This window comes from Cebus imitator, unplaced genomic scaffold (assembly GCF_001604975.1).
Source record: "Cebus imitator isolate Cc_AM_T3 unplaced genomic scaffold, Cebus_imitator-1.0 Scaffold97, whole genome shotgun sequence".
NCBI classification, from domain to species: Eukaryota; Metazoa; Chordata; class Mammalia; order Primates; family Cebidae; genus Cebus; species Cebus imitator.
Window position 1 is genome coordinate 6,666,749 of NW_016107412.1, and position 23,113 is coordinate 6,689,861.

Here is a 23,113-nt window from a genome sequence, read left to right on the forward strand (position 1 = left end):
AAAAAAAAAAAAAAAAAAAAACAAACACACAAACAAAAACAGTCCCAAGGAAGCTTGTTGGTCTTTCCCACCATGTAAGGACACAGACAGAAGGTGCCATCTATGAGAAAACAGGCTCTTACCAGACACTGGATCTGGCAGTGCGTTGATCTTGCACTTCCCAGATCCCAGAACTGTGAGAAATAAATTTCTGTTTATAAGCCACCCAGTCTATGATATTTTGCTATAGCAGTCCAAACTGACCAAGGCATCCTTCTTCAGTTTCTCTCCACCCCTTTTCCCATCCCATGGTTCTTTCTTCCTCATATATTTCCTGAGCACTGTTCTGACACTGAGCAGGAGAATTTTAAAATTTCACAACCTTGTCCTTAAGGAACTCTCAGTCCTGAGAGTAAGACTGACCCCATGGCAGTCTTTTAGAACAGCTTTTTATTTTCATATTTGAAATTATGAAAAAAAGCACATGGATTGTTTTCTGGAGAAAATATTCTCAAAATTTGGATGGATGATGGCTAATAAGTATTTGCAGTAAGGAGAATAAGTGGGAGGTGAATATAGTTATGTTGGACACTGAGATGATCTGGCCACTAAAACACCAAAAACTCTCTAAAAAACCAAAATATGGAAAATGATTATAATGGCAATATCGCTTGGGAATGCTTCATTGTACAACTTCAGGGGGGCTCCATTCACAGGGATGACAATACGACAGTTCTAGTCTCTCCTATACAGTGTTTTCACAGACAGTAATAGGGTAAGGCCCATGAGGATTTACTTGTTTAAAAATCAGGAAAAAAACATCAAGAAATGTAGTAAGTACTATTTAAATTATGGTGATGAGATCTTTGTTCTAGATAAGCCGAGTCAGTATATTCTCTTACAATTTTTTTTTCTTCTAGAAATAGGGTCTTGCTCTGTTGCCCAGGCTGAAGTATGGTGGCATGATCATAGCTCACTGTATCCTTGAATTCCTAGGTCAAGAGATTCTCCTGCCTCAGTTTCCTGAGTAGCTAGGACTGTAAGTGCATGCCATTGTGCCTGGCTAATTTAAAAAAAAATTTTTTTAGAGATGGGGTCTCGTTATGTTGCCCAGGCTGGTCTTGAACTCCTGGCCTCAAGTTATTCTCCTGCTTTGGCTTCCTCAAGTGTTGGGATTACAGGTATAAGCCACCATGTCTGGCTTACAGGGACTACAGTTTACTTAAAGAAAAAAAAACTTTGCCATAGATATTTTTTATTTATATGTTATATTTGGTTTTTTAAAAGAGATGATACTATTATTTCCCTTTTGAACCTCTGAAGATACACAGGGCCTCTGTAGACCTGTGTCACTCAAACACGAACATGAAATATTGAGAATATCCTCTCACTTTTCTGGAGGTCTCTTACGGCAGCATCATCTATCACAGACATAGCTGATAATCTTGGAATCCGCAGACAAGATCTTTGAGTTGCTAAAATAGCCAGTACATAGTCACTGAAGCACAGACTTGGGTGTTCAATCAGAGCTTTTAACCTGCTTTAGATAGAATTTTATCAAGTTGGATTATTTAATTTGTCAGTAAAACAGTAAAGGAGGAAGAATATGGTTAGGTTCCTAGATATTAGTGATTTCAGAATGTGATAACCAATAGTCTAATAGCAAGAGATATGTATTAGTTCATTCTCACACTACTATTAAAAAATTCCCTCAAACTGGGTAATCTATAAAGAAAACAGGTTTAATTGACTCACAGTTCTGCATGGCTGAGAGGGCCTCAAGAAACTTATAATTATGGCGGAAGGAGAAGCAGGCACGTCTTACATGGCAGCAGGCAAGAGAGAGAGTGTGTGAAAGAGGAACTATCAAACACTTATAAAACCATCAGATCTCATGAGAGCTCACTTACTATCATGAGAACAAAATGGGGGAAACTGCTGACATGATCCAATCACCTCCCACCAGGTCCCTCCCTCAACACATGAAGATTATGGGGATTATAATTCAAGATGAGACTTGGGTGGGGACACAGAGCCAAACCATATCAGGATGCTATATAAAAACTCAAAACAAGACAAGACTGGGAAGAATCCTGGCAGTCTGGGGCAATTTAATGGAGAGGCAAATAACATTTTGGCTCTTAATAGGTGCTGTGGGCATCAGTTGTCAGTTATCCTGCAATCATTAATGTTACCATGATGGCCTCAGTTTTCAAGAAGCAATTCTAATTGCATGAAGTATTCATTGCTAGCATTTCTTGAATGTCCACTGCCTAACAAATGCTGTATATGCACACCCATTTAATTCACATAGCAACGCTATGAGGTGGTAACTATTGTTCTTATTTTATACATAAGAAAGTTGAGGCTCAGAGAAATTACTACTTGCCCAAAGATGGAAAGTTAGTAGATAAAAAACGGGGATTCGAACAGAGTGGGCTGACTCCAGAACTTACACTTCCAGCACTTTCAGAAATATTTCCATAAAGACTCAATTTAAATAAAACAACAACAACAAAAATTTGATTAGTACTTAGCTTTAGGCATCTGGAAAATTCACATCAATAGACCAACACATTCATACATATTCATATATATACATATATATGTATGTGCCTATCTATGTATAATTTACACATACATAAATCTCCATTTGTGGTAAAATTTGGTACATTTCTGTTGACACCCCTGTATAGATAAACGGTGGCACTGTTAAACATTGTGCAAGTATTAACCAGGAAGGAGTTTAAGGAAAAGGGTTTTGCCCAGTCATGAGCTGGTAATTTATTGGTGCTATGTAATTTAATATGATGATGGTAAATGCCAGATGCCAGATCACATGGCTGGAAAACTGGGCCACTGATTAGCCAGTTGGCAGTTTGAATGAAATCAATCTCACTGTATTTAGGTAGAATCACCCATTTTGCAATTACCCAATGAAGAAAATATGAAAACATGGAGCGTGTATTGGCAAGCTCCTTCACCCATGTAAAGTAAGAGCCCTGCAGTGGAGGAGCACATAATTGTCAAAGCCACAATCTCACAATAATGCAGCCTCTGGCTATGCTTTCAGCCACAGTGAGGAACCACAGCTCAATGACTGTGTTTAAGAGAGATGTCAGGGCTGAAACAACTCCTTGCAAATCCAGGTTGCTTTGGCTCACATATGTGCCAGGACTGGTCAGAACGAACTCTTGCTTGCTCTAGAGTAGCAAATGTGACATTTCTATAAACTTAGGCAATAACTGGACTGGGTATATAAATAAAACTGATGATGCGGTTTTATTTCTAAGCAAATTAAACCCATGTCAATGTGTTTTGTGATTTCTCTCCACCCACAGAATAAAATGCAAATGCCTAAGCCCCACATGAAGCGCTCTTCATAACCAGGATCTTACCTACATTCAAATCTCACCTCCCTTGTCCTTGCCACTTCTCTCACCTTTGTCCTATCTATACTCAAACTCAAGTTCTTCCTGTACTTCTGTGGCTTGGAATAAACCATTCTTCTGGGTGATGTTGCATCATCCCTCTGCTTTGCTGATAAGTAAATTGCTCATCCTTCAAAACTCAGTGCAAACATCACCTGCTCTGAGGCATTCTTGCTCAGCCAGGCAGGGTCAGTGCCTTTACAGCATGTTATTTCTATCTATTATGTTACTATTTTGCACTGTAATCATGCACATGTCTCTCTCCTCCCCTCCTAGACTGCAAGCTCCTGACTCACTGATCTTTGTATCCAAGGCTGAGAACAGTGCCTGGACCATATGAAAGTGTGCAATTCATTGAGTTAAAAAAAATATTGTACACAGTTGATCAAATGAAGGTCTTGACAGGAAACCTACACAAAAAGTTATTCAGAGACTCCCAATAGAGCTGAGCAGAAGCTCAAATGGAGGAACTGTCATATTTAGAAGACTCTCAATCATGATGAAAGGCTGTCCTCTGGCCTCAGACTGTGAACTGCTTTAATGACTGTCTGCTGTCGTGTATTAAGTTGAACCACATAAACTTGTGGATTCTGTAGGTCAAAAATGGTAAAATAATGTCAATTTGTATATGGTTCAGCCTAACAATTTCTTTGTATCATGATTACTAATTGTAAAACTTCACACAAAAAAGTACTTTTGGCGTGAAAATGAAATTAAAGATGAAAAGAAAGAGGTAGGCAGACAAGTAGGCTGGGTATTTTCATAAAATGACAGTTGATTATTAGCAAAATAATTCAAAAACTGTCCATTCTTCCTTTCATACTTATGCCGAAGCTACAGTGCATCTCTAGACTAGGAGACATTTACCCATAGAGAGCAGTCATTGGCTTGGCCTATAGAGTGGCTTTATTTTAGGCTGACCTATTCAGCTATCCAGCCCACAATTTGGTTACTTAAACCTTTCTGAAACATGGCAACAGGTGATATTCAAGTGGATAGGCAAGAATTAAAGTTTTATAAATTCTAATCCTAGATGTGCAACTAATGTGATCAGGAAGCTTGGACAATGAATAATCAAGCTTTTACTGCTATGTTTCCTCATTTATATCATGAATGCAAATTATACTACATTTCATTGACTCTAAGGCACAAGACACACCAATATTTTATGCACCAACAAGAAAGAAAAAATGGTGGCAACATGACACAAAACTTTATACGTAATAGAAAAGTTCTTTCGAATTTATCTACATGTATCTTTTGCAAACATAAAAAGGAAATAAAAGAGAAATACATTGGTTAAGCCTTTCTAAAGGCTCACATTTGGAGATGGACTTCTCTGAACCACTATTTAACTTAGACATGCTGATGTCTGATATCTAGGCACTCCCCTATGCAGTCTATCCTCTGTGCCGTCTAAAACACTGGCAATGTGGCATTTCTTACAAGGGTGTTCCACTGAGTTATTTTTTCTTGGGTTTCCTTCTGAGCTGCTGACGCTGTTCTGCAAGTTATGGATTATACTTTTTTCTTTTCATTGGGAAATAAAGGTTTTCAGACAGCAACCAGGCCTCATATTCTTTCCTCAAATTGTTCTTAAATAATTTGTTAGTTTAAGTATCCAGAGGTTACAGCTGCCCACTCCAAGAGCACCAGAAATAACCAAATTCACACATGTGAAAACTACATCTTGACTGTCTCCTGATGTATACTGATGTGGTGGCATGTTACAGTTGAATAAATATGGCAAGTATTAAGTAGGGTAAGGGGAGAGAGATGGTAAATACTCCACAGTTTCTAAATGCATGACAAATCAAAATATAATGAATGGTAGAATCCTTTAAGTGGTGCTTTTCCAGTTAAGTAGCACTGTTGGTGTTAGGACTTCTAATGTATTTAGCATTGCTGGTTTAAATACTCCATTTTCTCAGCTCACCCAAATGAGCAGCCTAAGGTGAAACTGACAGAGATATACTGGTTATCTAAGAATCCATTGTTCATTTTCAAAGGTAAATGTATTGATTCCAGAACCAAATCTGGTTGTCTTTCCAGATCATTCATCTTGCTGGGCAAATTTCCCCAACTGTATCGCAGATTATAGGGCAACACAGGTGTAGCAACTACTAACAGACATCAATAATCAATCGTGGCATTCTTTCCACATAGCCCAGCAGGGCCTCAGGATCCTTTTCCCTTTCATGCTTCAGGCAGCCCCTACCGTACAATTGGAGTTGGCACTTGAGAAGAATCCTATATATCAACCCTGGATTAGAAGATTACAGAAGGAACACATAATTAGAAATAAGGGAACTAAATATTCTTTACTGTTTTTCCTCTCCTTTCCCATTAAGTTACGATAGCTTGATTCATTGCCTCTCTCCAAACCAGGGACATTTCAATGCCAAGGAACAGAATCACATCAGGAGCCATTTCCTCTAGATGCTGCTGCATGCCCAATTACAATTCCTTCTAATAACCTTCTAAGACCCCCCTCCTCCAGGACACTACCCTTCTCTGGGTCACACAGGTGCTTTGGCTGCTGTGTAAAAATAAAATACAGGCATTTTAGCTATAACCATAGTTCTACAATACTGTATGCTAAAAATATCAGGGCTTGTGGGAAAAACAGAGTTAGTGGCAGATGACTGAAAGCTTATGGAACTTTGAATCATGCACTAACAAAACCAATAAACATCACAGTAAAGTGGCTAGCACAGTTAACATTCTCCCAGCTTCTGTATCTAGCTACAGTGGTACACTCCTTGCAGCCTAGATCCTGGAGCTTGTGTTTCTCCTTTGAGATATGGGTCTTGGAGGACAGTTGCCTCCAAAATAGAGCATTTTGAGCTAAATTGAAAACATGATCTTGGATGCTGCCCTTTATTCATCAGTCTGTCATGTTACAGTCTGTCATGTTAAAATAGGGGAAATATCTTTGTGGTTTCACCAACTGCACTTCCACTTTTGCTGAAAAGCCTAATGTGGTAGAAAACTCAGCAGTTCTTTAGGCCATTGGAACAGCCACTATTTGCACAAAAGGAAGGCACCTTTGTAGATTTCTAGTTATTATTCCTAAGACCTTCACATTTAGTAAGGCTTTATCTTTGCTTGTAAGAAAACTTACCCCAATTACTTCAAAACATAAGCATGTTTGAAACCAATATGAATCACCTGATATTGATCTCTTATTTCTCAATTGCATACGAGGTAATTCACATTAAAAAAAAAAAAACCTTAGTTGCGAAAGACTGTAGATAATTTTCCCACTTTCTTATATTACCTTCCTGCAGGTCACTTTAATTTGCTTTGGGTATGCATGAGCCTTGACAGCAGATGGAGATGTCTAAGCCATCACTTGTATTTTGATACTTACACTGCATCTTTTAAAAACAATTTTCATCTGTTCCAGTGTCTGATGGTGACAAATTGTTCCTGAATTCAGGGAAACTTTATTGTTTACTGGTTGCACACTAAATTGACTGGGAAAAACTTTGAGTAATAATCTCTTTGCCTTGGCATTTCCCCTGCTCATTTCGTGTGTGAGGTATTGACCACACTGGCAATAATAGCTATGAAGGCTGAGATGGTACGGAGCTGATCGATACATTTTCTCACTTTCTTGCCTTTCTCTACTCTGCTACCAGTGTAAACCTAAGTCCATGCCATGGTACATAAACAGCAGAAATGGAATATTTGGTTAACTTGTTCCTTTATAGCCTCTATCTATGCAAAGCACAAAGGTAGTTGTTCCCAAAAGGCAAGATGAAGAAAAAGAATTATGAGCTTTTTCATAAAGCGAAGTATATTTTATATATATAATATTTACAAATCTGTTATGAAGTTGTAACTTTATTTTTTGAGTTATTCTTTTGTTTAAATTCTTGTAGCTGTGTTTTTGCCTTTTAAATTTTTAATTGAATAATTAAAAGATAACAATATTATATTAGCTCACAAAACATTTAGAGGGATTTTACTGGTCCATGAAAAAAAAAATGCCTGGAACCACTGCTCTGGGGTAAGGCTTGACACAGCTCAAAGCAGAGTCTCTGTCAACCTGAAAAATGTTTTCCATAAAAGGTAGAGATGGTGGCTAGGGAGGAGCTAACATGAGCTTTGAAAAACCATCAGTAATTTCCAGTATCACTGGATAACCTGAGTTTGGGTTTAGTGAGTGGATAAGTAATTTTTAAAAATGGAATGAAATCTTATATAAAATGTATTTCCCAGAAACCTGCACAACCTCTCTTTTATACAAATATTACTCTAGATAGAAATAGAATCTATAGTTACACATGCTTTGTTTGTTTACCCATGACTAAACATTTAGGTAGTAACCATCAAAGGTTTGGAGGAAAATTAGGATTGGGGGAAGTGACTTAATCAAATGTGGAATAAATTCAAATTACATGTGGCCTAGAGAGTGAATGTGGTTCATGTTGATTCTCTGTATATATCTCTCTATTCTTACTGTATTCACAAGGCATTGATTATAGCACTGATCACATGCTTGTTTACACAGGGAGAAGTGTCAATAAATGAAGGAGTGACCAGGACTTATTCTGATGTCAATGGAAATGATTGTTTGTGTATTTACAGATAGAAGACTAATCCAGGCACTCTGAAAAAGATATAAGTTCAATATTGTGGCAAGAGTGGAACAATACTATTAGCCACTGAGTAAATATCCATAATATAAGAAAGAAAGGAAGAGCTGGGACATGAAAGTTGAAAACAGGTTTTTTCTTTCTTTCTTTCTTTCTTTCTTTTTTTTTTTTTAAATGCACAAAGTATTTTCTGTAGGGCAAATTCAAAATGAAATGTTCCCACTTCTACCAGGGGTATATTTACCCCTAATTTTCTATTTTTAAAAAATCCCTTTTGGGTTTGATGAAAATCCAACAAAATGTTGCTAATTCCTCTGCATACAACTAACCAAAATGCAATTTGGTAAGAGATGTTTGATGTTTAAAAGCCTTCTGAGTCCTTAAAAATAGCAAGCTATGGGGGCTGTGTCTTACACGTCTTTGTATTTCTGGTATCTGTTACTCCACTGTATATGACTGGCATTGAATAAATGTTTGCTCAAAGAATGAATGCACACAGGCCAACAAAAAAGCTAATTCAAAGTTTTGAAATTTTTATATTCACAGTGTTCAGATGGTCTCTAAAGGTGGTAGAATTTTTTTTTTCTCTATGAAAATCATTTTCTTTAGTTTCTGAGTCTCTAAATTTTGCTTTCCCACCCCCGCCCTCCAAACAATCATGCTATTAACCACCTTCTCTTTTGTCACACTTAACCCCTCACCACTCTATCCCAGTTCCCGAGCAACTGAATTGCACAGAACAACACTTATTCTGATTTAATTTAAAAAATTCTTTCTTAAAACAGTTGATTCTCTATGTCAGATTTTTGTAGCAAATTAGAAATCATACACATATGAAATATATTTGTTATAGTATTAAAAAAAAGTGACGATAAAGATTATTTCTTAACCATACACTGCATCTTATTAAAGATAAGTGATACTCCAAACTGAGATAATAATGATAAATTGGGATGCTGATTATACCATTTAATCTATTTTTAGGTATATTTCTTTGATAATTTTACCTGATTTTTTATGCTCTCAGTTCTAATCATCTTATGCTACAGTACTTAATAATCATAAAGAGCTTTATCAACACATGGGTGCTTTCCTGCAGAGATGGTACATTTTTAATTGGTTCTTATGTGTTGTGTTCATCATTTCGTCTTTCCTCTGTTCTACTCATCTCTCCAGTGTTCTATTATATTTAATGGTGATCTCATAAACCCATTTCTTTCTTGTGCTTAGGGAAAGGCTTACTTGTATTGTGGACTCCTGATTACAGAGCTCTGTATCTGGTACTACAGAGAGCTGCTGTAAAATTACTATTGGTTGGAATATCCTAGGTGTGAAGAAAGCAATGTGGTTTGGTCAATTCTCAGTGGAGCTTTTCATTTTATTGGCATTTGTCTATTCTATTTTAATAAACCATTGGGTAGATGCAGGCAGAATATGCCACAAATCAATTATATGATCCATGTAGCAGCTTTAGTGGGCTCAAACTGCAAAGGACATACTTTGCTGAAATTGTATATTCAATTGCTGAGGTCTACATTGACTCTGTTTAGATCTATTCTATCTTTTAAAACCCTGAAAACACTGGCGCAAACTCTTTTGATGAGGACTTGTTCAGAACAAACACACAATAAAGAATGAAATATTGTTTTCTCTAGTACTATTGAAGTAACAATGGACAAAACAATAGTCATATTACGTTCCCCTTTAGAGTTTTTAATTTAATAGAAAATTGTTCTGCCTTTCAGCAAGTTTTAGTATATTCATTCATTAATTCTTCAAATATTTGTTTTGTTCCCAGTAGTTGCTGAGCACTATGAAAAGCGTGAGGGTACAAAACCCAGCTCCTTTCTGTAAAGTGATTTAACAGATTTGGAATTCTTTTGTTTTCCTCTAAATATACATGTTCTGTCATAATTTCTCAAAGGATCCAATTGCTTGGGATTCTAGGATGCAGAGGGCTAAAAATGCTTTCCATGGTGAGTCCAGAGGTAAACTGAGAATCATTTTTCCTCCTGAACTGGGCCTCACTACTACTTCTTCCCCTTCTGTAGGTTAACAGCTAGTTAATTTCCTGCTAATTCAATTTTTCTGCTCCTCCTTCTCCGATTCCCTATTTATTCTTCTTGATGACCCAGAAGCATGACATTGATATTTCTTTCTGGTTCTCATTCCTGTTGAATGGACCCAAAAACTTTGTATCTGGGCCAGAGGATTATGGCAAAAAAGAATGCAGACATTTTGATCTTCAGGTCTAGAAACAAACTTCCTTCTACTTTTAATACCGTGAAAATTAAAAGAGTCAACTCTTGTGCTCCTCAGAAAAACAATAATGGAGGATAAAAAACACGGGTGTTTTTAAAAGTCAGCTTAAGTAAACCTATATACAGTAAAATTTATTGTTATGTGTACTATTCTATACATTTTGACAAAATATGCAGTTGTGTAACAGCCACTATTAATAACAAAGAACATTTCCACCCTCCCCAAATTTCCCTTATGCCCCATTGCAGTTGATCCCTTTTTCTCAATCACAGGCCCTGCTAACACTACTGTTTTTTATCTCTACATTTTTAACTTTTCCTGAAAGTGATACACACAGACTTTTATTTTCTGATGTTGCTTTTTATTTGTTTTATTTATTAATTATTGATGTTGCTATTTATTTATATTATACTTTAAGTTCTAGGGTACATGTGCAGATGTGCAGGTTTGTTACATAGGTATACATGTGCCATGGTGGTTTGCTTCATCTAAACCCATCAGCTACATTAGGTATTTCTCCTACTACTATCCCTCCCCTAGCCCCCGAACCCTGACAGGCCCTGGTATGTGACATTCCCCTCCCTGTATCCACATGTGATGTTCAACTCCCACTTATGAGTGAGAACATGCAGTGTTTGGTTTTCTTTAGTTTGCTGAGAATGATGGTTTCCAGCTGCATCCATGTCCCTGCAAAGGACCTGAAGTTACCCTTTTTTATGGCTGCATAGTATTCCATGGTGTTTATGTACCACATTTTCTTTATCCAATCTATCACTGATGGGTATTTGGGTTGGTTCCAAGTCTTTGTTATTGTGAATAGTGCTGCAATAAGTTACATGTGCATGTGTCTTTATGGCACAATGATTTATAATCCTTTGGGTATCTACCCAGTAATGGGATTGTTCAGTCAAATAGTATCTCTAGTTCTAGATCCCTGAGGAATTGCCAAACTGTCTTCCACAATGGTTGAACTAATTTACACTCCCTCCATAGTGTAAAAGCAGTCCTATTTCTCCAGATCCTCTCCAGCATTTGTTGTTTCCTGACTTTTTAATAATCGCTATTCTAACTGGAGTGAAATCGTATCTCATTGTGGTTTTGATTTCCATTTCTCTAATGATCTGTGATAAAGAGCTTTTTTTCATGTTTATTGGCCCCGTAAATGTCTTCTTTTGAGAAGCATCTGTTCATATCCTTTGCCTACTTTTTGATGGGGTTGTTTTTTTCTTGTAAATTTGTTAAAGTTCTTTGTAAATTCTGGATATTAGCCCTTTGCCAGATGGATAGATTGCAAAATTTTTCTCCTATTCTGTAGGTTGCCTGTTCACTCTGATGATAGTTTCTTTTGCTGTGCAGAAGCTCTTTAGTTTAATTAGATCCCATTTGTCAATTTTGGCTTTTGTTGCCATTGCTTTTGGTGTTTTAGTCATGAATTCTTTGCACATGGCTATGTCCTGAATGCTATTGCCTAGGTTTTCTTCTAGGGTTTTTATGGTTTTAGGTTTTACATTTAAGTCTTTAATCCATTCTTGAGTTATTTTTTATATAAGGTGTAAGGAACGGTCCAGTTTCAGTTTTCTGCATATGGCTAGCCAGCTTTCTCAACATCATTTATTAAATAGGGAATTATTTCCCCATTGCTTGTTTTTGTCAGGTTTGTCAAAGATCAGATGGTTGTAGATATGTGGCATTATTTCTGAGGTCTCTCTTCTGTTCCATTGGTCTAGATATCTGTTTTGGTACCAGTATCATGCTGTTTTAGTTACTGTAGCCTTATAGAATAGTTTGAAGTCAGGTAGCATGACGCCTACAACTTTGTTCTTTTTGCTTAGGATTGTCTTGGCTATATGAGCTCCTTTTTTGGTTCCATATAAAATTTAAAGCTGTTTTTTCTAATTCTGTGAAGAAAGTCAATGGTGGCTTGATGGGGATAGCATTGAATCTATAAATTACTTTGGGTGGTATGGGCATTTTTCATGATATTGATTCTTTCTATCCATTAGCACGGAATGGTTTTCCATATGTTTGTGTTCTCTCCTATGAGCAGTGGTTTGTAGTTCTCCTTGAAGGGGTCCTTCACATCCCTTGTAAGTTGTATTCCTAGGTATTTTATTCTCTTTGTAGCAATTGTGAATGGGAGTTCACTCATGATTTGGCTCTCTGTCTGTTATTGGTGTATAGGAATGCTTTTGATTTTTGCACATTGAGTTTGTATCCTGAGACTTTGCTGAAGTTGCTTATCAGCTTAAGGAGATTTTGGGCTGAGATGAATGGGTTTTCTAAATATACAATCATGTAATCTGCAAACAGAGACAATTTGACTTCATCTCTTCCTATTTGAATACTCTATTTCTTTCTCTTGCCTGATTGCCCTGGCCAGAACTTCCAATACTATGCTGAATAGGAGTAGTGAGAGAAGGCATCCTTGTCTTGTGCTGGCTTTCAAAGGAAATGCTTCCAGTTTTTGCCCATTCAGTATAATATTAGCTGTGGGTTTGTCATAAATAGCTCTTATTAAGATATGTTCCATTAGAACCTAGTTTACTGAGAGATTTCAGCATGAAGGGTGTTGAATTTTATTGAAGGCCTCCTCTGCATCTATTGAGATAATCATGTGGTTTTTGTGATTGGCTCTGTTTATGTGATGGATTACGTTTATTGATTTGCATATGTTGAATGAGCCTTGCATCCCATGGATGAAGCCAACTTGATCGTGGCTGATAAGCTTTTTCATGTACCGCTGGATTCAGCTTGCCATTACTCTATTGAGGATTTTTGCATTGATGTTTATCAGGGATGTTGGCTTGAAATTTTGTTTTTTCGCTGTGTCTCTGCTAGGTTTTGGTATTAGGATGATGCTATCCTCATAAAATGAGTTAGGGAGAAGTCCCTCTTTTTCTATTGTTTGGAGTAGTTTCAGAAGGAATGTTACCAGCTCCTCTTTGTACCTCTGGTAGAATTCAGCTGTGAATACATCTGGACCTGGCCTTTTTTTGATTGATAGGCTATTAATTACTGCCTCAATTTCAGAACTTGTTATTGGTCTATTCATGCATTTGGCTTCTTCCTGGTTTAGTCTTGGGAGGTTGTATGTGTCTAGGAATGCATCCATTTCTTCCAGATTTTCTAGTTTATTTGTGTAGAGGTGTTTGTAGTAGTCTCTGATGGTAGTTTGTATTTCTGTGGAATCAGTAGTGATATCCCCCTTATCATTTTTTTATTGTGTTTATTTGATTCTTCTCTTTTTTCTTCTTTATTAGTCCGGCTAGTGGTCTATCTATTTTTTTAATCTTTTCAGAAAATCAGCTCCTGGATTCGTTTTTTGTTTTTTGAAGGTTTTCTCATGCCTCTATCTCTTTTGGTTCTGCTCTGATCTTAGTTATTTCTTGTCTTCTGCTAGCTTTTGAATTTGTTTGCTCTTGCTTCTCCAGTTCTTTTAATTGTGATGTTAGGGTGTCAATTTTAGATCTTTCCTGCTTTCTTCTGTGGGCATTATTGCTATAAATTTCCCTCCAAACACTGCTTTAGCTGTGTCCCAGACATTCTGGTATGTTGTGTCTTTGTTCTTATTGGTTTCAAATAATATCTTTATTTCTGTCTTAATTTTGTTATTCACCCAGTTGTCATTCAGGAGCAGGTTGTTCAGTTTCCATGTAGTGTGCAGTTTTGAGTGAGTATCTTAATCCTGAGTTCTAATTTGATTGCACTGTGGTCTGAGAGACTCTATGATTTCCGTTCTTTTGCATTTGCTGAGGAGTGCTTTATGTGGTCGGTTTTAGAATAAGTGCAATGTGGTGCTGAGAAGAATTTATATTCTGTGGATTTGGGGTGGAGAGTTCTGTAGATGTCTATTAGGTCCACTTGGTCCAGAGCTGAGTTCAAGTCTTGAATATCCTTGTTAATTTTCTGTCTCGTTGATCTGTCTAATATTGACAGTGGGATGTTAAGTTTTCCCATTATTATTGTGTGGGAGTCTAAGACTCTTGGTAGGTCTCTAAGAATATGCTTTGTATATCTGGGTGCTCCTGTATTGGGTGCATATACATTTAGGATAGTTAGTTCTTCTTGTTACATTGATCCCTTTACCATTATGTAATGCCCTTCCTTGTCTTTTTTGATCTTTGCTGGTTTAAAGTCTGATTAATCAGAAACAAGGATTGCAACCCCTGGTTTTTCTTTTGCTTTCCATTTGCTTGGCAAATATTCTTCCATCCCTTTATTTTGAGACTATGTGTCTTTGAATGTGAGATGCATCTCCTGAATACAGCACACTAATGGTTCTTGACTCTTCAGCTAATTTATCAGTCTGTGTCTTTTAATTGAGGCATTTAGCTTATTTACATTTAAGGTTAATATTGGTATATGTGAATTGGATCCTGTCATTATGATGCTAGCTGGTAATTCTGCTTGTAGTTGATGCAGTTTCTTCATAGTGTCAATGGTATTTATAATTTGGTATGTTTTTGCAGTGGCTGGTACTTGTTTTCCCTTTCCATGTTTAGTGCTTCCTTCAGGAGCTCTTGTAAGGCAGGTATGGTGGTGACAAAATCTCTCAGCATTTGCTTGTCTGTAAAGGATTTTATTTCTCCTTTGCTTATGAAGCTTAGTTTGGCTGGATATGAAATTCTGGGTTGAAATTCTTTTCTTCAAGAATGTTGAATATTGACCCCCACTCTCTTCTGGCTTGTAGGGTTTTTGCAGAGATCTGCTGTTAGTCTGATGGGCTTTGCTTTGTGAGTAATCCAACCTTTCTTTCTGGCTGCCCTTAACATTTTTCTTTCATTTCAACCTTGCTGAATCTGACAATTATGTGCTTGGGGTTGCTCTTCTCAAGGAGTATTTTTGCGGTGTTCTCTGTATTTCCTGAACTTGAATGTTGGCCTGTCTTGCTAGGCTGGGGAAGTTCTCCTGGATAATATCCTGAAGAGTGTTTTCCAACTTGGTTCCATTCTCCCCGTCACTACTACTGATCAAATGTAGATTAGGTCTTTTCACATAGTCTCGTATTTCTTGGAGGGTTTGTTCATTCCTTTTCATTCTTTTCTCTTTAATCTTGTCTTCATTCTTTATTTCATTAAGTTGATCTTCAATCTCTCATATCCTTTCTTCTGCTTGATCGATTTAGATATTGATACATGTGTATGCTTCACGAAGTTCTCATGCTGTGTTTTTCATCTCCATCAGTTCATTTACATTCTCTAAACTGGTTACTCTAGTTAGCAATTCTACTAACCTTTTTTCAAGGTTCTTAGCTTCCTTGCATTGGGTTAGAACATGCTCCTTTAGTTTGGAGGAGTTTGTTATCACCCACCTTCTGAAGCTTACTTCTGTCAGTTTGTCAAACTCATTCTGTCTAGCTTTGTTCCCTTGCTGGAGAGGAGTTGTGTTCCTTTGGAGGAGAAGAGGCATTCTGGTTTCTGTAATTTTCAGTCTTTTTGCACTGGTTTCTCCTCATCTTCATGGATTTATCTACCCTTGGTCTTTGACGTTGGTGACCTTTGGATGGGTTTTTGTGTGGACATCCTTTTGTTGATGTTGATGCTATTCCTTTCTGTTTTTTAGTTTTCCTGTAACAGTCAGGCCCCTCTTGTGCAGGTCTGCTAGAGTTTGCTGGAAGTCCACTCCAGACTCTGTTTGCTTGGGTATCACCAGCGGAAGCTGCAGACCAGCAAAGATTGCTGCCTGTTTCTTCCTCTGGAAGCTTCATCCCAGAGGGGTACCTGCTAGATGCCAGCCTGAGCTTTCTTGTATGAGGTGTCTTTTGACCCCTGATGGGAGGTGTCTCACAGTCAGGAGGCACAGGGGTCAGGGACCCACTTCAGGAGGCATTCTGTCCCTTAGCAGACTCAAGTGCTATTGAGGGAATGTGTTCTCTTTCCAGGTACATGAGAGGGCATAGCTTCTAGGGCAAGAACTTTCCAGTGTCATTTTCTTCCCCTCCCATCTCTCTCCATCCAGGAGATTTAATGATTTATGTTTACATTTTGCGAGCATGGGAAGAAACTAAGAGTCAATCACCCCAGCTGAAGTTCTAAGGAACTCCTTTCAATGGCCAGGGGTCTTAGAGAAGGTGGGGGTGCCTCCCAGGTTAAAAGTCCCCTTCTTCCACACCCCTTCAGACTCCATGTTTGGGTCCTCTTCCACAAACACTCTCTCGTGGAAGCTGCTTTTCCTCTCCTAAACTCCATCTCTCTCTCTCAATTCCCTACCTCTCAGTGTGGAAGCTGTCTTTTCTCTCCTGGATTCCATCCTTCTGGATTCTCTCACTCAGTGTGAGAGAAGCTTTCCTTCTCTGGCTTTCCCCCTCTGGGAACCCTTCTCACTCAGTGTAAGAGCAGCTTTTCTTCCTCTCATTCAGTATGAAAGTTAGCTGTTTCTTTCTCTCTCCTTCTCCTTTTTCTCTCCCGGCTTTAAATAAAATCACTTTCTAAAAACACTTTTGAGTATGGCATTTACTTTTATGAGTGCAATGCACTGTGGTCTCCTCTCTCATTCTTGAGAGGCCGATAGACCAAGAACCTGGAGAAATGTCCTCTCAGGGGAACTGAGGGCACCCCTGAACCTCAATATAATACTGTGGTGGGAGATCTGCTGCTCTCTTCAGAGCTGGCAAGAAGGAACATGTAAGTCTGCTGAAGCTGTGCTCACAGCTGTTCCTTCTCCCAGGTGCTGTTTCCCAGGGAGATGCGAGTTTTATATATAAGCCCCTGACTGGGGCTTCTACCTTTCTTTCAGAGATGCCCTGCCCACAGAGGAGGAATCTAGAGAGGCAGTCTGCCTACAGTGGCTTTGCTGAGCTGCGATGGGCTCTGTCCAGTTTGAACTTCCCAGCAGCTTTGTTTACACTGTGAGGGGAAAACAGCCTACTCAAGCCTCAGTAATGGTGGACGCCCTCTCCCCCAACCAAGTACAAGCATCCCTGGTCAACTTCAGACTGCTGTGCTGACAGCAAGAATTTCAAGCCAGTGTATCTTAGCTTGCTGGGCTCCACTGAGCTAGACCAGTTGGATCCCAGGCTTCATCCCCCATTCCAGGGGAGTGAACGGTTCTGTCTCACTGGTGTTCCAGGCACCACTGGGGTATGAAAAAAATTCCTGCAGCCAGCTTGGTTTCTGCCCAAACAGTAGCCCAGTTTTGTGCTTTAAATCCAGGGCCCTGGTGGTGTAGGCATCTGAGGGAATCTCCTGATCTGAGAGTTGTGAAGACTGGGAAAAGCATCGTATGACCCCTTGTGCTTCCCAGGTGAGGTGACGCCCTACCCTGCTTCAGCTTGCCCTCCGTGGGCTGCACCCACTGTCCAACCAGTCCCAGTGAGATGAGCTGGGTACCTCAGTTGGACATACAGAAGTCACCTGCCTTCTGTGTTGTTCTTGTTGGGAGTTGCAGACTGGAGCTATTACTTTTTGGCCATCTTGCCAGCCATTTGATGTTGCTCTTTTAAAATCATTATCACTTTGTCTTATTATGTATGACTTCTTTCCGAATCAAGCCTGAGATCAAGCAATCTAGAGTGGGGAAGCAGAAAAAGACAGCCATCAAGAAGGCAGACAGAAGACAGCAGAAGCCAGGAGAAGTCTAGGTACATGGACAGAGGAATGGGAGGGGTCACATCCACACACAAACTTTGAGTCTGACTTCTTTCACTGAGATAATGCTTCTGAGATTCATTTATGTTATTATAAATATTTCTAGTTTGTTCCTTTTTATTTTGAGTAGTTTTTTTTTATTTATGGATATATAATAATTTATTTACCCACTTATCAGGTAATGAATAGTTAGGTTATTTCCACTATTTAGCAATTATTAATAAAGCTGCTAATATTATTTGGATGTAGGTTTTTGTGAGGATGCATATCTTCATTGTTCTTGGGTAAATCTCTAAGAGTGTGGTTGCTGGGTCACATCGTAAGTGTATGTCTAACTTTGTAAGAAACTGCCAAAGTATTTTTCAAAGTGGCTGTACCATTTTGCATTTCCACTAGTGATATGTGAGAGTTCCAATTGTTTCACATCCTTGTCAGCAATTGTCATATTGAGAGTTTCCGATCTGAGCCCCGACTGGCCTCTTTCACATAGCATGTTTTCTTGTAGGTGTGTCATGGTATCTCATTGTAGTTGTAATCTGCACTTCCATAATGAACACTGATGGTCATTATCTTTCTGTGTGCTCACTTGCCATTGACATCTTTTTGTGTGTTTGGTGGAAATACACATAAAATTTGCAGTTAGTAACTGGCAAACACTAATCTGCTTTCTGTCTCTAGGGATTTGCCTATATTGCATGTTTCATATGAATGGAATGATTCAAGAGGTTATCTTTATGACTGGCTTCTTTCGTATAGCATGCTTCCAGGGTTCATCCATGTTATATCATGTATCAGTACTTCATCCCTTTTTATGGTTGAATGACATTCCACTGTACGGATATAATATATATTGTTTATTCATTAATTGATAAGACATTTGGGTTGTTTCCACTTTTGGCTATTTTGAAGAGTGCTGTTATGAACATTGGTGTATGCAGTTTTGGTTGAACACATGCTTTCATTTCTTTTGATTACACATCTAGGGTGGAACTGCTGCCTCATATGCTTAACTTATTGAGTAACCACCAAGCTGTTTTCCACAGTGGCTGCGCCATTTTACCTTCCCATCAACAAAGTACAAGTGTTCCATTTCTTCACATCTTCTCTAACACTTGTGTTTTGCATCTTATAGCCATCCTAATGTGTGTGAAATAGTATCTCATTGTGATTTCAATTTGCATTTCCCAAATATATAATGATTTTGCACACCTTTTCATGTGCTTCTTGGCCATTTGTATTTCTTCTTTGGCAAAATGTCTATTCAAGTCTCTTGCTCATATTTTAATTGAGTTGGGGTTTTTTTTTTTCTGTTATAAAAGATCTTTATACATTCTGGATAGTAGACTCTTATCAGATATGTGACTCATAAATATTTTCTCCCATTCTGTGGGTTATCTTTTCACTTTTTTGATAATACTTTGATGAACAAAACTATTGAATTTTCATGCAGTCCAAATTATATTTTCTTTTGTTGCTTATATTTTTGGTGTCATATCTAAGAAACCATTGCCAGATTCAAGGTTATAAAGATTTACTACAGGTATTGATTGACTTACGACCTATGCAACTTACGACCATTCGACTTTATGACCACAATGTTTTGCAAATATTAAACCAGTTGTACTGGTAATGCAGTGTTTTACTTAAACCTGACGAATGTAAAAATAAGAAACAAAATGGTGTAGAGATGATACAAATGGCATAAAATGAACAAAGAAAATTATGATATATAACAATAATGAAAGAAAATTAGGATAAAATATGACTTAAAGATTTTTATAACTTCATTTCACAGTACTGTACATATAGCCTACTCAACTTACAACCAAATCGTGTTACAACCGGTTTGTCGGACCCAATCATGGTCGTAAGTTGAGCACTAGCTGTACTATGTTTTCTTCTAGAATTTTTATGATTTTAGCTTGCATATTTACGTTTTTGATCCATTTTGAGTGATTTTTTTGTGTGCAGTGTGATGTAAATGTCCAGCTTCACTCTTTTGTATGTTGACATCCAGTTGTCCCTGCACTATATATTGAAAAGATTATTCTTTCTTCATTGAGGTTCTTGAGAATATCGTTATAAATCAATTCACTATAGGTATGGGTTTATTTCTGAACTTTCAATTGCATGCTATTGATCTATGCCTGTCCTTATGTCAGTACCACACTATCTTATTACTGTAGTTTTGCAATAAGATTTGAAATGAGAATGTGTGAGTCCTCCAACTTTGTTCTTTTTTTCAAGATTGTTTTGGCTATCAGGGGTCCTTGTGGTTTCATATAAATTTTGGCCTTTTGATTTCTGCAAAGGCCATTGCGATTTTGATAGAGACTGAAATGAATCTGTAGATCACTCTGGGTAATTCTGCCATCTTAAAAATATTACATCTTTCAATATATGATATCTTTTTGTTTGTTCAGGTGTTTTAAAATTTCTTTCAGCAATGTTTTGTAGTTTTCAGTGTAGAATTCTTACAACTCCATAGTAAATTCACACTTCTTCTTTTGTGAAGTACTCTAAGTATTTTGCCAATTTTTAGATAATTGTGCTTTTTTTTTTTTTTCTTTGAGATGGAGTCACACTGTATTGCCTAGGCTGGAGTGCAGTGGCGCAGTCTTGGCCTACTGCAACCTCTGCCTCCCAGGTTCAAGCAATTCTCCTGGGTTCAAGCAATTCACTTGTCTCAGCCTCCTGAGTAGTTGGGACTACAGGTGCACACCACCACGCCTGGCTAATTTTTGTATTTATTTATTTTTTTTAGTAGAGACAGGGTTTTGCTGTATTGGTCAGGCTGATCTTTAACTCTTAACCTCAGGCAATCCACCCACTTGGGCCTCTCGAAGTGCTGAGATTACAGATGTGAGCCACTGTGTCTGGCCTATTTTATTTTTTTCTTAATTATTGATTTGTGAGAGTTCTTTGCATATTCTGAATACTAGCCTTTTACTGATAAATGCTTTTACAGGTATGTCCTTTGTAACATTTTCTCCAAGTTTATGGCTGTATTTTTATTTTCTTAATAGTGTCTTTCAAAGACATAGTTTTTTTTTTTTTAAATTTTAATTAAGCTCAATTTATCAGTTTTTTCCTGTATGGCTTGTGCTTTTTTGTGTTCTATCTAAGAAATGTTTGCCAAATCCAAGGTCATAAAGATTTTTTCCTACGTTTTCATGTAGCAGTTTTAGAATTAAATGTGTTATGTTTAGGTCTATGATCCATTTTTAGTAATTTTTGTGTATGGGAATATAAAGTTGTATTTTCCAAATTTTATTTTGTTGTTCACTAGTTCTTTAAGAAAAATGTTCAATAGAAAGCTTGATTTCCTCATTTAAAGCAAAGATAATATTTACTTCCTGATCTGTCAGTTTTCAGGATCAAATGAAAACAAGTATACAGTGTTTTCTAAAATCAGAGTATAAATGTTAACTATGATTATTTCTAGCTGACAGCAAGAAAAAAAAAAGAATGGTATAAGAAGGTATCATAATTAGGAGAAAGTCAGAACTCAGAAAATTACTGCAGTATAAAGTGAGTTATTTAAAAGCACTAGCTTTTAAATAGGCCTGCATTTGAATTCCCCCTTTGCCACTTCCTAGCAGCTGAAACTCGCATAAGACATGCAAGCTCTCTAAGCTTAAGTTTTCTCACCTATGTGATGGGGAAGGGATACAAACTCCATAAGGTGGTTGGAGTATAAAGCAAGTTACAGAGCCCAGTGAGCTACAGTGAGTAAGGAATTAATAGGTTGCATTCTTGAAAGAGAGAGCGAGAGACTGTCTAATAACATGCTGAGGTGAATTATCATGGTATACAGAAGTGCTACAACACATGATGGCAAAGACCAAGTTCAGTTTCTGCTAAACAGAGCAACTAGGCATTCCTCAAGTGTACTTTGCCTCTTTTGCTTCTAAGAAAGTGCATGTGTTCTTGGAATATTGCTCCAACAACACTAATTTTACCTGTCTTCCTCATCTTGAAGGATTTAGCTCAAGTGGCATCTTCTTTTAGGAAGCTACTTCTTACTACTTTCTCCCTAAGTTTGCCCTGTGCTCACATAGTATACTGTACATAGTTTTTGTATAGCAAAATGTACTGTATCAGTATTATGTGCCTATTGGTTACCCTTGCTGATTGATTATATGGGAAACTCCTTAAAGGAAGGGAGCTGTCTTTTGAGTCTTTAGAACCCAGTTCAATGTTTGATACATAGTTAGAAGCTCAACAAATATGTGTTTAATGAAAAGTTGAGTAAACTAAACTTTTTGTTAGTTTTATAGCATAATACTGATGTTTACTTAAATAGACCAAGTAGATTTATTCTTTGTAGGAGACTGCTGGAATAGGGCCTATTTCTTAGAGCATCTATGCCCATGTAATAACATCTACTATCCATTTTTAAGTATTAATACTGGGTATAAGTGACTATGTTTAGTATTTGCCCAGTACCAATGACACAGACTCCTTTTTAAAGTTTTCTACAAAGTATTTGCTGTTCAAAATAATTAGGTCTTCTGAATATGTGTGATGCTGACTACATTGCAGAGTAAGTCCCAAGGGTATATGAGAAAAAAATGACTTCAATAAATTCCTAAGTCAATGATCAGAATTTCTCACCTGATGATCTCACACATAGGGACTACCTCATAATAAGGTGAAGCAAGTGGTTATGAGCTAGTGACAAGGAGGTGGGCAATTACTCAATGCAATACAGTACTTAAGACTGACACCTCTTAGGTTTCCTGTTGTTGATAAATTGGGTCATGCTACAGTCCACCTATCCGAAAGGGCCTATTTTGGTTATCCAAAGATCACTATGAACTTATGATACATAGGCAAGGTGTGTTTTTTTCTTTTTATATTTTTTATCGCATTTTGGATTTGGGGTACATGTGAAGAACATGCAAGATTGTTGCATAGATACACACATGGCAGTGTGATTTGCTGCCTTCCTCCCGATCACCTATATCTGGCATTTCTCTGCATGCTATCTCTCCCTAACTCCCCACCCCCTGCCGTCTCTCCCAAATTTTCCCCCGACAGACTCCAGTGTGTGATGCTCCCCTGCCCTGTGTTCTCATTGTTCAACACCCACCTATGAGTGAGAACATACAGTGTTTGATTTTCTGTTCTTGTGTCAGTTTGCTGAGAATGATGGTTTCCAGGTTCATCCACGTCCCTACAAAGGACACAAACTCATCATTTTTGATGGCTGCATAATATTGCATGGTGTATATGTGCCACATTTTCC

General features: G+C 37.7%; 1 protein-coding gene across 1 annotated transcript in view; it reads right to left on the reverse strand.

Moving 5' to 3' along the window:
* The window catches only part of LOC108309824 (renalase-like), a 48,444-nt gene that overhangs the window by 1,299 nt on the left and 24,032 nt on the right, over window positions 1-23,113 (reverse strand). The gene's annotated exons all lie outside the window — the stretch shown is intronic.